Source organism: Anas acuta, chromosome 7 (genome assembly GCF_963932015.1).
Source record: "Anas acuta chromosome 7, bAnaAcu1.1, whole genome shotgun sequence".
Taxonomy (NCBI): Eukaryota; Metazoa; Chordata; class Aves; order Anseriformes; family Anatidae; genus Anas; species Anas acuta.
In genome coordinates, this window is record NC_088985.1 from 12,515,022 (window position 1) to 12,530,573 (window position 15,552).

General features: G+C 40.0%; 1 protein-coding gene across 2 annotated transcripts in view; it reads left to right on the forward strand.

Annotated features, from left to right (window-relative positions):
* RASGEF1A (RasGEF domain family member 1A) overlaps nucleotides 1-15,552 on the forward strand; it is a 157,756-nt gene that overhangs the window by 51,189 nt on the left and 91,015 nt on the right. The window lies entirely within an intron of this gene.

The following is a 15,552-nucleotide window of genomic DNA, read 5'->3' on the forward strand; positions in this document are numbered from 1 at the left end:
ACATTCCCCATATCAGCACATATTATTAATCAAATGTTATAAGAAGCTGCCTGCAGCAGCACTCTGCAACCATGATTAATTAGTCAGGGGCTTGTACGGGGAACCTAGACACTTTTTTTTTTTCACAGACTAGAGTCTAGATCAGAAAATTTAAGTACAAAGGTAGAACTGCAGCATGTCAGCCGCTCAGCTGATTGCATCCATCTTGAATGGCAGAGGTGCATACCAGGCAAATTAAATGTTCTTTCATTTCACGTTCAGAAGTACTGTAGAGAAGCATCACTACATGGTGCTGAGTTGCCTCTGAACAGTCAATAAATAATGATAAAGCTTGGTTTTCCATGAAGCTTGGCCTCTCTACTGAGAGGATAGGGCCAGAACCAGTAACTACTGAAAAATAACTGTAGTTTACTTCAAGTCCTCAGCTATATTGTGTCACAGGAGAAAAAAAAAAAAAAAAAGAAAGAAAAAAAAGAAGTCTGAATAAAAACTCAAACATTTACACTTAACATATTGCTGAATAGACATTCTCCACTGGAAGAAATACTTGGTAGTTTTGTCCTCTATAATGTAGGCAACAGCAATACACATGTTCTAAAAGTACTGTATGTTATTGAAGAAAAAAACAGTCGTGCCACATCCAGTTAGCAATTAGCCATTTCATCCCTATCTAGTTCCAGAAGTTGATCACATATCTGCCTTCACAAGAAAACTTTTTGCTGTGGAATTATATTATTCGATGTTACACCAAATTATCATAGTAATTTACTAAAATATCCAGGAGTGGTCAAGATTTTACTTAAAGAATCAATTTGAATTTGAAATAACTTTTAGTTGGTAGAAGAGAAAGTTACTGAAGTTGAAGTCTGAAAATATTCCATATGTAATCAGAAAGGGGGAAATACAATGTGATCTGTATTATTGAGCACGTGTATCAGGAACCACCAAAAGAGACAAAAACATAGAAAGATGAAATAAATGACAAGTGCAAACAATGAAACATAAAAAGAAGAAAAAAATGGAATAACAAAGATAAAGAGTTTAAAACAGCAGAAGGGAAGTGTTGTCTTGGAAAGCTTTGATTTCTTACTTGCCTTGACCTTCACAGCTTATGGTAGCCCATCAGCCCATAGGTACTTCCCAAGTTAGAGCATTGAACACATCCAGGCTTGGTTAAAGTGCCACTATTATTATTATTAAAATAGAGAGATGAACTCCGGGCACTGGACTACCAACTAAGTTTAATTCCTACCTCTGTAAAATACTCTCTGCAATAGGTCTTGGTTTCCCCTCTGCAGATAGAGCACCATACTTTCCTTCTCATCCTTTCATTTCCTTATCCCATTTCACTCATCCATGTACTACATGCCCTTAACATTTTAATATCCATATACCAAGACTTGGCTAAGCCCACTGACCTAGAACGTGTTTAGGGTTTCCAGAAAATAGAAGTTTCCTGGGAGTCAATATGAGGTCCAACCCCACCACACTGACACAGAGCAAACAGGTAGGGGCAGAAAAACACCAAAGAGCACATGTACTGGTGTGAGAACACACTAAATAAATACAGAAGTGAGCAGCTACTGGTGGCAAGAAGGAAAGATACAGTAACAGGAATATACACATAAAATAATACTAAAATTCCTCTTCTACCGTGTGTGCAAAGGATGGAGGAACATATATAATTGCAGTAGCCTTGGAAACAAATCATCTATTTTGAAAGCTCACACTTCTTTTTTTAACAAGCCCCTGATTGAATGACATGGCCCTGATTGTGCTGAAGGCAAACACTTAATGGTTTTGAACACATTTTAAAAAATGAGTAACTCATGTTTGCTTTGTAGCAGAAGCGTCAACCTGCATATGTTAAGAGCTGTCAGAGAAAGATATCCAACAGGCAGCACCAAACAATCTCTGTTTTTAAACCACTATTGATTGTGCTATAATCTTCGTACTTTCTTGATAATAGCTGTTTCCAAACTGGCAGACATCAATTATGACTCACATTGATGTAACACAAAGTAATGCATTTGCTGCCACTGATTACAGCAACTTTAAATGTTTTATCTGCAAGCCCAGAGCATATGGTATAAAACTACTTTGTAAAATGCATAGCAGTGGAAGAAGCTCCTATGTACCAGCAAAGAATTAAGCAACAGGAACCAGAAGAACAGAACAATTACAAATTATCCACTTCCCTTTTCAAGTTATAGTTTTCATTTATTAAGAAAATGTGGACATGCAAGAACCAAAAATGTGCCCTGATTTTTTTAAAAAATGAACAGTACTTGTTAATTCATTGTTGCAGAATTCACTGAAGGGCCACCACCAGCATTGCTATGAACCCCTAAAACTAGAAACTCAGCTTGGAGAATGACTGCTGTGGGGCAGGTAGGTAAGCACAGCTTGTGCAAGCAGTCAAATAAAGGTGGCTTGCATTCAGCCACACCCACTCTCATATCCCCTTGCCCTACCAGGGCTGTGGAACATGTGCGAAACAAAAAACCTGCCCAGGTTAGGGCTGTATTTGATGTCCTCGGTGAGCTTGACTCTGACAGCAACACTTCAACACAGAAGTCCAGGCTTTTATAATGCTATCTCACAGATTGCGGTCTAATCTTCTTATCTTTTTTAGTACTAGCCCAGAGGATCCTTGAAGATCCATCTTTGTAATTATCACATCGAATTTAAGAAGCAGTGAACTATTCTGACACGTCTTGATGTAGTATCCTAATTGCTGTTTTGTAGCCCTGGATATTCTTCTGACTATCATTCTGTTTCTCATATTTATGTGGACATGTTCTTATACCTCTCAGAGTCCAGAAGTGTTTTCACCCATCAGAATTGCTTAAGAACATTTTGAAAGAAAGGGAAAATGACAAGAAACATGCTTTTGCCTGCAAGTCTTACTGCCTTATCTCTCCAGAAGTGGGGAAAAAAAAAAAAAAATCAACAGCAAATCCCCTGAATAATCTTATTCTGATATCCATACGTGCACCCATATGTGCACGTAAAAAAAAAAAGCATTCATTTTGACAACTGACCTCTACTCCAGAAAAATGGGATCATCCCCACGGTATGCAACTGCAGGGCTAGCAACCTACCTACCCCTAGGCAACACACAGCACCATAAGCAGCCACACTGACCTTGGTGGCAGTTGGTACCATGCTAATTGCTCAAGACATTTGAAAAATCAAAACAGTTAAGGTCTGGAGTCAATCAGAACCCCAATTTTTATTTTTTGATGGAAATTCTGAAAAATCAGAATTTAGGTTAAGTTGGGGTACATTAGGATTTTAAGACACCTTTTCTTATCAAACAGTCAAATCTACTTCTCCCCTGCTTTATTTCAAAAACAAACAAACATTATTGCTACTTTATCCCATTTCACAGTAGCAGTGCATCATATGATGTGTCAGAAAGGACATCAGTCACCATGGTATGACACTGGACATATTTAATCTTTCCTTCATTTTCTATACAAATAAATGACAATGGCTACATACAAGCAATATTTTCTAGATTCAAGTGTTTTGTTTTGGACCTGAATGGAAGGATTTGACATTGAAAAAATGAAACCTGTACTGATAAAGATATTCAAAGATATTTGACTAGCTCCAGATCAAAAAGCCACTGTTATTAATATTTCATTTTCATGGGAAGAAACCAAAACCCAATCCTCAGAGAAACACAGCATTGCATATTTTTTCTGTTCTCCTGTCCACTGCCAGTGGGTGTAGTGCTTTTATCCCCCCCATGCAGAGGAGAGCGCCCACCCTGGGGTCAGCCCGGCCACATGCTGGGGGCTCTGGGGCTGCAGCGGTGTGTTCACAGACACTGCCATCCCCAGGCCTCGCCAGCGTGCTGCCTCCCTGCCCAAGCTGCCAGCGCAGCTAGTACCTTGCCTTACCCGTAGCAAAATGGCAATGCAATAATACGCACAAACCAAGTACTAAGCTGAACACATTGCCACCTGAAAAGAAAACCAAATCTGTGTGCTCACATCCTTTCCATCCCATATGCCCCCAGCTAGTTGCCAGGCAACCCAAAAACTTGCCTTGTGCTTGTGAATCAGGAGTGGGGAAAGAACACAAGTGCACGAAGGGAACACCACAGATGCAGAGAACAGCCTGCATCTGAAGGGCTCCGGGGGCACGCATCCTGAGCTGGCTGCAGGGCAGTGACACACTTTGGCTCCTGACAAGTGCTCCTATGGGCATTTTTGCAGTTGCTGGCTGAAAAAGGACGTGGATCAGGCAGTTCAAGTCAGTTAGGTGACTGAGCTGCTGAACATGGCCAGGGGGTGCAGCAGCGCTTTCAGAGCGACTGCGGGAAGTCAGAGAGGATTTGCTTTATTTCTCACAGGCAAGCAGTGCTTTCTTGCAACCCGTCCACTCTGGGAAAGGATAACTCCTGTGAAACAAGCGCTGGTGAATTTGGAGCACTACACCAATGCCCACATTCTGGACAGTAACTAATGCCACATGAATACTACACATGCACACCTGGCATTTTTGCCAAAGGGAATTCTGTGCCGTGAAACAACCCTGCCTGCCAATTTGTTAAGTGGAACATCTCATGACCAAATTCCAGCCTGTGTTTAGAAAGGACATCGCAGTGGCAGCAGGCTGAAAACATGGCTCTGGACAGAACCAAGCAGGCGAGAAAATGGCACCAGCAGCAGGACAGCTGTTTGTGAAGGTGGGGCAAACTTCTTCTGTTAAAGGACGCACCCTGAAGCTTAATGAAGTTATTCCAAATCATCCATCACATAAACCAGTGCTTTCCAATAACAAGGTTTATCATGGAACCTTAGAAATGCTGACTGGAAGAGACCCACTGATGGTCGTTAAATCCAACCTCACATTCAATGCAGGACTGTCAACAACATCACCACAAGTCAGCTGTGGCACTGTCTACCCAAGGCTGGAAGCCCCCAGGGATGCAGCCAGGAGCCCCGCAGGCAGCCTGTCCCTGAGCGGAGCCGCGTGCCCCAGTAGGAAGCAGGTTTCTCTGATGGATTCTTCACAGAAGGGGCAACACGGCCCCACGCAGGAGCCGAGGTAGAGGTTTAAAGATGAAAGGCCCAGGGTTCTACCACCAGTCTCCAGAGACACTGGGTTTATTGCATAATCCTTTGCAGCTGCTGAACAAAAAAGCTGGCTAGAAACATCCCCTCTCTAGACTACAGCAGTACTAGAAGCTGGCACGCTTTGATTGAGATGTTAGCAAGGCCATAACAGAAACTGGCTTAATTTCCAGTTGGACTGAACATGGTTCAACTTTGATCTCTTCTGTATCTTTCCCTATGCATACGCTGCATCTGAGGATGAATTTTGGTGATAAAGATCTCACATATATGTTTCAGTAAGACAAAAATGGATTTGTATCTTGAAACAGGCCAAGCAAAATCAATTCTTTATAGATCAAGTTTTTAGGCACAGGAAAACTAAAAGTGTAGGTTTAATCTGTGAAATTATGCACACTGGAACATGCACCTCACATCGTAAAATAACCCTGCAGAGCAGCAGGCTTGATTTAAAAACATTCATCCACTGTTCCTAACACTTAGCTGGCAAGGGGGAGGAATGCTATATACTCACATATCCATGCACAGTACTTAAACGGAGAGCACTTTTTTTGACTCATGACCAAGAGAGAGGCAGAGTAAAGAAATAAAGCACCGTATGGAATTCTCTGTGCTCATCTTCACTCGCCTTCATCCTGCCTGTACATGACTCATTCAGATGGGTATCAGCACACCATTTTTGAGTATTCATTCCCAGAGAGCCACCGAATTATTACAGTCCCAGGCTAAAGCATCCATAAACGGCACAGGGAGCTTACACAGCCTGTGAGGATTTATGCTCCTAACTTTCAGCACTACCCTAACAGCCCTCTGCAGAATCCCCTGTTGAAAACTGAACCCCATAAAGACCAGACCCAATTGTCCATGTTATAATCTTATCTACACTAAAATGCATCATGTTTTGCCTTTTTTTGACAATGAGGTTATAGGTTAAGCCTCCTATAAAACAAACATATGTAGATTCCAGTTTATCTGATTTTTATTTTATTTTTTCTAACAACAACCTTGACATTACAGCAAAGCAACTTGCAGATTTCCTCTAGAAAGCTATCTCTATTAGCTAGAATCAATACCAGGACTACAGAAGATTACTTGCAAAGATAATTAGCTCCCATGGACAAAACCACTTGCAAGTTTGTGTTTGTAAATATTGGGTGGCAAGCTCTTAACACCTATTAGATACACGTCAGTACTACTGGAAAGCTAACCACTACACAGCCGCTTTGTTTAACCACCAATTAATCTGCTGAAAGATTCAGTTGCCGCCAGCCTGGCTACTGTATATCCCAAAGTGTTTTGCTATACCAGAAGCTCAGATCCAAATACATTTTACTTATTAACATCTTTACCTGACAGCTACAGCAAGTATATGGAGGACATCCTTTCTCTCAGAGGAGACAGATTTCCTAGCAGCTTTACTTGCCAATTTCTCTATTTTAATAAACTTTCCATTGGGATTATTAAAAACATCTGACATTACCATGAGTCCAAAATGATTTCAAGGGTCTGGTTTACAACAGCTCTGACTTCAACACCTTGTTCATCCTCAGAGCGGATCTGAGGACTTTACTGCTTCAAGCACAGCAGCCTCTTGTCCAGCCAGCTTCCAACCCAGGCAGCAGCTTCTGGTTGCAGCCCTTAATTAATAACAATGAGAAGGCCTGAGTGTTGTACATACATGACTTCTAAAGAATGCTTGTTCCTTTCCTACTCATTTTCCAGATCATTTTCCCCAAGAAACATTTCCTCCCACAATTATAACTTCTCCCAGCAACCACTACCAACAGCCTCGTCTGTTTCATGAGGCTCCTCTCTGGAGCCAGCCCACAGTCAGTTCTCATCCTCCTCAAGTACTGGGGAAACGAGGAGCCCTTTATCAGCCTGCTCTACTGCCAACAGCACCTTCACGGTTTTCAAGGTAGTCTACCCAAGAGAAAAGTAATTTGTCTTGCACACTGACATTTAGCTCTCACCTCACAGGCAAGATAATCATCAAGGCAAAAAACATATCTGATGTAGAACAGATGAACTAAAGCACATAAAGAGAAGTATGAGTTTTATGCCAAAATGCTGAGAGACTGAGAGAGGCAGAAAGGTTTTCTTCTTTCTCTGACATCTGCAAGAGAAAATAGAATCAATTTCCTAGGCAAGAACATAGCATGGAAATCTACTTATATATGGCACCATGCCCTCAACATAGCAGCACTAGTCGGGTACTAAACCAGCCTGGAAAAGCCACATCGCATTTTTCCTGTCACTCCTTGCTAGAAGTCTGAAGTGAATGACCAGAAGAGACAGCTCTGCTCCAGGGACTGCTTTGTAGATTAATTGGCATTTAGTAGTTACCTAATAAATGAGGTGTGCGAGTAGGTAGCATTGAGCAGGGAAAGGGATTAAGTACAAGAAATAACTTTCAGAATGACAATGTGCATTTTAGGATTGTGTCATTTGCTCTGAAAAAAAAAAAATAAAATAAAATTATTCAGAAGTACTGAGGCACATTTCAATATATTTTGACAACTCCTTTTGTTTCTATTTTTTCAGAAATTTGTTGTCAAATTTGTAGTAGTAATAATAATAATAATAATAAAGTTTGTATTTGACTTAGCAAGAAAGAACAGACTATTTCCCCTGCATCAGACAAGTAGTTTAGGGGTAATATGACAAGCAGACTACCCTCCTCTGTAAGGAATGGCAAATCCATGCCCAGTACTAGCTGCGTAATACGGACAGGCCACCAAAAGTGTTTGGTAATTCACGACCTGCAGTGACACGTTTGAGATCTGCTGAGATGAGGAGGGAGGTTGTCAGTGGGCTCGTCTCCTTGGCAAGCCTGAGACAGCCCCTCTTTCAAACAGCAATCAGTGGGTGGTGGCATAGTTTATGTCTGGGAAAGCCACTATGTGCTATGAATCCTCTGAAAAATAAAAGCAAACGTCTATCATCTTAAATAAGCCTACCTTGAAGGTAGCAAACTTAATAGTTTATAATGCTTTTTAACAGCTACAAAGCAATAACATTTTAGATCCTACTAATCTGGTATTTATACTACAGTATAAATAGCTACCATGTCCCTGTTCATGCATAGGCATGATTCATTTTAGTTCTTCCACTCCCCCTTCCTTCTTCCTCCCATCAGCCATCTACTTTATTTCTGAATATAACTGCAGAGATGTGAGAAAAAAGCCTGGGCAACTAGAGAACTAAAATACTAGTTATGTAACAGAAAATGCAAACAAAAGGTGGAAAAATCCCAGGATAGGAATAAAACTGCCGCCTGTGACTTAGGTTATAATTCAAGTCTGCAACAGCATTGCAAAGACTCGAGTACCATAAAACGGTAGTACAATATTTGCAGTACTGTTAAGAGCTGTTTCCAGTATATATGATCCACAGAATTACTTACAGCGTCTGTTCTGCAAAGCACTTAAGCATGTAATTAACATTAAGCGTATGCTTAAGTCACCATGATTTTGAAGCAGTTTAGACACAGATAGGCACTCACAGAACTGGAGGTGCCAGAGCCAGCCCATCAGCTGCCTGCACGGTTCTGAGTGAGCTACTACGCACTTCAGATGAAGATCTGCATTTAACTCCTCCGTTTTGGTCCACTGCATCAAGGAAAGCTTTTGTTAACCTTTTCTTGCAGCAAAGGCAATCTATAAGTTTCAAAAGAAAATCACAGAATGTGACTGCATGAAGCAGGAGAAAGCCCAGAGTTAGAATTCAAGGCCTTCTGAACCAGAATGACTCAGGAATTAAATTGTTGCAGCAACATTTTTTCCCAGTTTACATCACACAGAAAGTATTGTGTGAGCCTTTAAGCACTTGTATACAGCCCTTACTGCTTGTTTCAGGTGATCAGTTATTTCACTATTTCTACAATATATGTTTTTGTTTTGTTTTGTTTTGTTTTGTTTTTTTTTGGGGGGTGTTTTTTGTTGTTGTTGTTGTTTTTTCCATACTTAACTGATATAGATTTATATAGTGTAAATGTAGTTGTATAGATATTATATAGGTATATAAAATCAACTGACTTTCTGCTGATGTTTCTACAGAAGATAGTTATTACAAGAGATACTGATTAGGGAACAAATATTACCTTTGCAAATTTTGCAGGGGAACTCCCCACACACACCTGCATGAAAGAGAACCAGAAAACACTGGGGACAGATTTTTCAAGTCTCCTATACCAAGACAAACTGTACCTGAAATAAACCTCCAGAAGCTGTCAGTCGTGCCAAATGTTTGTGCCCAGGCATCCCATTAACTTTCAACACATGCTGTCAGTACAATTGCTGCAGAGCACCATCAGTGAAGGTCTCAATACCAAGCTACGGTTCTGGGTCAAGTGGCTGTTTAGCGGAAGTTATTAATAGAGCATTCATTTTGTGTGTTATTACTGCCATACCAATTACATCGCTTCAATGTCACAAAAAGCAGGGCAAGCCAAGATTTCCTAACATGAACTGTGTCCAAAACCTGCCCCTACTTTAATTGCTTCGGAGGAGACAACACTGAGCACTGTGCTTTCCTGGCCGTGCCATGCAGTTGACAAGTCTGCAGAAATCATCAATTTACAGCCGCGGGAGCTGTGGGTGAGGCAGCAACAGGAGGTGGCCACTTCCCAAGAGAGGCCCCTTCAGCCCACAGTATGGCAGGGAGAAAAAAGGGGGACAGGCAAAAACTGAGGATGGATGTCTGCTGGGTACTACTGACCACTGGTAGTCCCAGACGTATGCTCCGCTCTGGGCTTCCTGAAGTGTCTGTGCCTGCTGGAGCATCGGCAGGCTCTGCAGAAGGTTGCCTTGGTGCAGCTCCTCTCTGCCTGGCAGCCCTCTCTCGTCCTCTGGCTGTCCTCACACGTGCTACATGGACCCTTTCTTCTTGTAAATACATTTACTACTCTCCTGACGATAAGGGTTTCTACTGATGTGTGAAGTTCTAGTACTTTAATTATCAGCCAAAAAAAAGGACATTTTAAATCTTACAGTATTAGGAGTCATTCCCAGGTGTGCAACACTGATCAAATGTGGACACCCAGAAATATTTGTGGTGACTGCTACAAAACAGAAATCCAGTGCACATGCAGCTGATGTACTGTCAGTATCACAGACTGCACTAATAGGAAACAGTTTCCTAAAATGCAAACAGATGAGCAGCGCATCCACATTGCTCACTCTCTTCAGTCACAGCCAAACTGATGTTGTCAAAGACAGAGACACAGCATCCTCATTTAGTCATAGCTCTAACTGCATTTTCTGGTGTGATGCCTGTGGAAAGCAGAGCTCTGCTCTTTTCAGCACATCAGAAATTTACCACTGGGCTGATATTGACTTAATGGAGGAGTCCCCCGAAGGGAACACAATAAAACTTGATTTTAACTGAAAGTGCAGGAAAAAACTACTTCTACTTAAGAGCCATCATAATCAGTGAAGACATTTCCTAAACACAATGGGTGGAAATCCTCTCCTCCCCTTCTCCCTAGTATCTGGGCACAGATCTCTCTTCTCCTCCTGCATGTTCCTTCCTCCCAGCGACACCAGCTTGCTTCTCAGCGCTCCAGGTTACGCTGGCAGAGCACACAGAGCACTCGCTCCTATAGTGAAGGTGCAAAAGGTGCTGTGCCAGGGTGCTCCTGGAACCCCAGTCCCATCACGGCCATGTCCCAGCAGAGCTCTTCCTCTGAAAAAAAAGGGACTCCTGGGTGCCTCTTCAGACATCTACCACAAACATCAGGGATTGAGGGGAAAGCTAGTAAGGGAGTGCTCCTTTCATGGCCCCTTTCTGATTTTTCTACCATGAGAAGGAATGGTCTGGGGCTCAGATACTGCAGGTATACGAATAATACAGCCATGCTTTGGGGATCGGGCAGTAAGCGTGTCTAATTAAAATGAGTGCAATAATTCTGTCCATGTTTCTAATGGGTTAAGTTTGAAAATGAGTGATTATGAAACTAAATGGATGTCTGCATATGAGAACATTAATTACGATATCTCAAATGAGTACAGAAAAAGCCACACATCTTTTAAAGAACCATATGTTTCTGCTTTTAAAATGAAAACAAATTAAAATATCCACAGGAGCTTCTCTAGTGATTAAAAACTGCCAACCAACTGAGCTAAGTAAGTTAATTAGCACCAAAGAAGCCTCAAGTGATCTGCAGTTTTAGGCACTATTCCTTTGTCTTAAATTTAGACAACTAAGGTTACTTTAACTTTATATATATTTATATTCAGAAAGATTTATGCAACATGGCACCAAAGACAAAGAGTAATGTTGGAACGATTTTTACCTCATTTCTTTTCTACCATATTTCTTGTGCTTGCTTAGTTACAGCACAAAGCTCACATCAGATAATAGGAGGCTTTGTGTAATCACTGCTGTATCAAATGCAAATGCCATGAAGAGGAAATTTACTTTTTGTAAACTCAAATAAAATATCTGATAGAGCTAAATGGCTCAGCCATGGCCAAATTTAAAATGAATGTAAAAAATATCTCCTTTTTGTGCTTTTTGGATCTCAAACTGTTTGAAGGTCTTTGTACCATTTTAAATATATCTTCTAAAAGAGTTGATACTACTGCTTTTCCTCAAAAAAAAAAAAATACAAACCATATTGAAAATCCCTGACATTAACTTATTAGCCACACTCTAGCAGTGGCCGAGAAACACACACAACAGGAGTTGCGCCCAATCATAATATCGTGAACAGAAAAAAATAATTTCTATTTTACTTTTGCAAATAGGTCTGCAAAAGTACTGAAACCAATTTTCTATGAATACTAGTTGAATTTTTAAATTAATCTGCCATTGTATGTATGAGCATCTGTGTTTATTTTCTCTGAATAGTCTATTTACTGGCAGCATTTCTAAATGAATAAAGTTACTGGCAGCGCAATTCATGTAAACAGAATTCACTTCTTGCAAGCACCCACAGCAATTCAGCAAGGAGCTCTTCCAGTGAAAGAACAAAAATAATAAATGCAAAGAAATAAAAGGTGATAGGAGATAATGAAGCACCTCCTGTGTCAGCACAGGACCTGGGCCATGCACAGACAGGACAGGACATTTGACCAGTATTCCCATGACCAGTATCCACAATTGCTTGTTAACGAGCTGATGAAATTATTTGATAAATTCCCCTTCGAAATGCATTTGGGAAAAATGTCATCCATCAGTGACAGTTTGTAGACATGAAAAAGAAAGAAATTAGTCAAATAATTAGTACCAAATTACAAATAAAGAATGAATTGAGACAAGTACTTCAAACAGCCAGTGTGCACAAACGAAGAGCATTAATAATAATTGTAGAAATGTGGTATCTGTGCATTGTGCAGGTGCAGTGAACCAAATGGTTTCTATGAACAGATCCTTTATGTTTTCTCCCTGTTTTTCAGGAATAATCATAATAATAGTAATTAATAATAATAATAATAATAAAGCCTGCAAAAGAAAACCAGGTGAAAATGGCACTGCAGTCCTCTGCCCTTTGAATGCTGAGGTAAGGCTGCAGTGGGCATATCAAAGCTTCCCCTGCCTGCTCTCAGCTGCCGTAACTGACCACTACCAGGCATTCCAGGCTGGTGTCCCCAGTTCACACAATACCCTCAAAATCATTTGGCGAACTGACATGCAACAATTCAACATGTTTGCAGGTTTTCCTCAACACCTAATAATAATAAATAATTTCTCAACACTTAATATTGAAGTGCTGACACAAACACTGTTTTGCTTGACAAAATGGGATTTCACTATCATACCGCAATCAAGCTGTGCTTTTTATTAGTATAACACCACAAGGGAAGAATGCATTTCTAATTTTACTGGTATCACAACACCTTTTGCAGGGTTTCCTTTGCATATATATAAAATTGCCTTCTTCCTTATTGCAGGTCACGTGGTATTTCAGCAGTGTAGCACCTCATAGTTCTGATGCGTAACTTTTTGTTTTGTTCATGAATGGCAGAGCCATGTTTAAAGACCAAAGATAGGAACAATATTCATTATTATGGAAACCTAATCAGGATAATAGCAGTCTCACAATTAGATCATTAAACCTGTGGAGAGAAGTGACAAAATACTTGACTAACTCCTACGTTTTTCTGACTGTACATTTGTTTTATGGCTTTTCATCAAGAAAGCTTGACACCTTTATCACAAAGTGCTGATGATGATCTTCAGTGACTGATCTGAGGCTGGTGATCTCTAGGAACCTTCCATGATACTTATTGTATTGTAAATTAGTTTAGTCTTGCATGCCTCGTGGGGTACTGTGAATATCAATTTTTTGAAAAATCTTAGAGACATAGTCATGGAAGCACAGAGTAATGAAGAAAAAGTATAGCAAATGTGGAGGCTTCTTTTCCCAAGCCCAGCCTGAGATGCTGGCTCAGAGAAAGGGGCCTGTGTATGAGAAAATACAAAGTCTTCTGCCCCCAGAGATTTCGGGGTTTTGGTGTGGTTATCCACAAAAGGAAATGATTATGCATTTGGAAAAACTGGCAGTAATGGGCATTTCCTTCACCTCAGCAAGATTAGAGTAAAGTAAACAGTCTGCTACTGTATTAGGGGTCACTAATGTCAATTGTACAGTGGAAAAAAAATGTATAGTAAATGACACAACCTTACGGCAATACAGATTTATTTATTTAAAGTTAGACCAACAGATATTGCTGGGAAACAGGTTTCATCTCCAATGAGTTCTTCCTCAGTCTGAAACTGAATTGGTAACTTTAAGTACTAGCTGAGATGAAATTATCCTGTCAGTTTGACTTGATTATGCTAAATGATCAGTTTGACCGAAAGTAGGTAGGAGCACAAGGAACAACAAAAGCATTTTTAACCTGTTACATTTTGTGCTTTCTTGAGTTACTGTGCAGATGGGCAGACTGAAAGCTTTTCTAACCATGCAGCAACACAGCAAAAACTAGTAAATCGTGGCTTAATCCATCCATTAGTCAGTTTGAAAGAAAATGTTAACGGTGATTAATTTGCTTTGTTAAATCAACATGGGGGCTGTTACCTTTGGCAATCAACATGAGTTTAACCAGCATTTCATTTCTATGAGATGCCAAATTAACAAGCATTGAAAGATTATTTTTTATTGTTTGGTTGTTTGGTTGTTGTTGTTTGTTTGTTTGTTTGTTTGCTAACAGATGAGGGTTTTCCTGACATTTGGTACAATAGGTATTGGGTATTCTTACTAATTATTTTGTTTTCTTTCATAAACATACATAGTTTTACACTTAAGTAGAACGTCCATCCTCTCCCCCACAATATGACCATGTCACAAAGGTTTAAATCTTAGGCAAATCAAAACCGGTACACCAAACTCTAAATTTGCCAGAAAGCATAGATTTGCATACAACATCTGCAAATAACAACTACAGTCATGTCCACCTGCAAGAGGATGTGGTACTGTGGGGATATAAAGGTGGGGTTGCTATAAAGATGATAACACCATTTAAGTCCTACAGTAACGTGTAACTTTTTTTCTGAACTGTGACTGTAAATTATCATAAGCCACCTTTTGTCTACAAGATTTGACAAGTGGACATCACAAATGTCTACTAACTTAATATTTGAAAGTAGCATCTTTTTACACTTCTCTCCTCCATCCTGGCCCATATTCAAGGACTGTCACCCTACAGACACCTAAAACAACAAAGACAAAATACTTCCTGAGGAAAGGGAAAATGATGTTACAGAATCAGTTCTCCAGGGTAGAGAAGACATTCATTAATTTCGACACATAACAATTCTCCAAATTTGTACAGTGTTGGCATGAGTTTGGAACTGAATTGTGGATGTATGGTCATTTCTAGTTTGAGCTAAAACATTACATGATTCAATCTTTGTGAGAATCCATGACATTATTATAATCTAATGTAGATCAATTCCATCTTTTTCTCCCCTCAATCTTACTAGTCTAAACTGTGATTGCTATCCTATTGGAATCAAGAAAATAAATTAAATACTTCCTTTGTCTAGGTAGCAGATAAATGAGTTGATTTAAAGGGAGAGAGGATTGAAACATGGGAAATTTGAGAAAAAGGGAAGCGCATACTAACATAAGCAAACATGCAGTCAAGTCAGAAGCTTTGCAAAGAACTAAGTAACTTGTGGGAAATACAATTTACGAGAGTACAAGATATATATATATTACAGAAAAGGAAAATAGTGGAAGGTAGGTCTAAGAAAAAGCCAGAAAAGGAAGGGGGTTTAATTGTTAAAAGTCTGATGAATAATAACTAACTCTCAATAGCTAGAAATCTGTAAGCAGGCAAAGGAGCAACAGCACAAGTGTTTCCCCTTGGCTGCTGTAATTCTTTCTCTATCTTTGGATAAATTTGAAAAAAAATCAGACAACCTACAGAAGTATTAACTGGGGTAGACGCAAGGCAGCATTAGAGAAACCTACATTCCCCAAATATTATGTGCTTAGGGTGAAAATAGATTG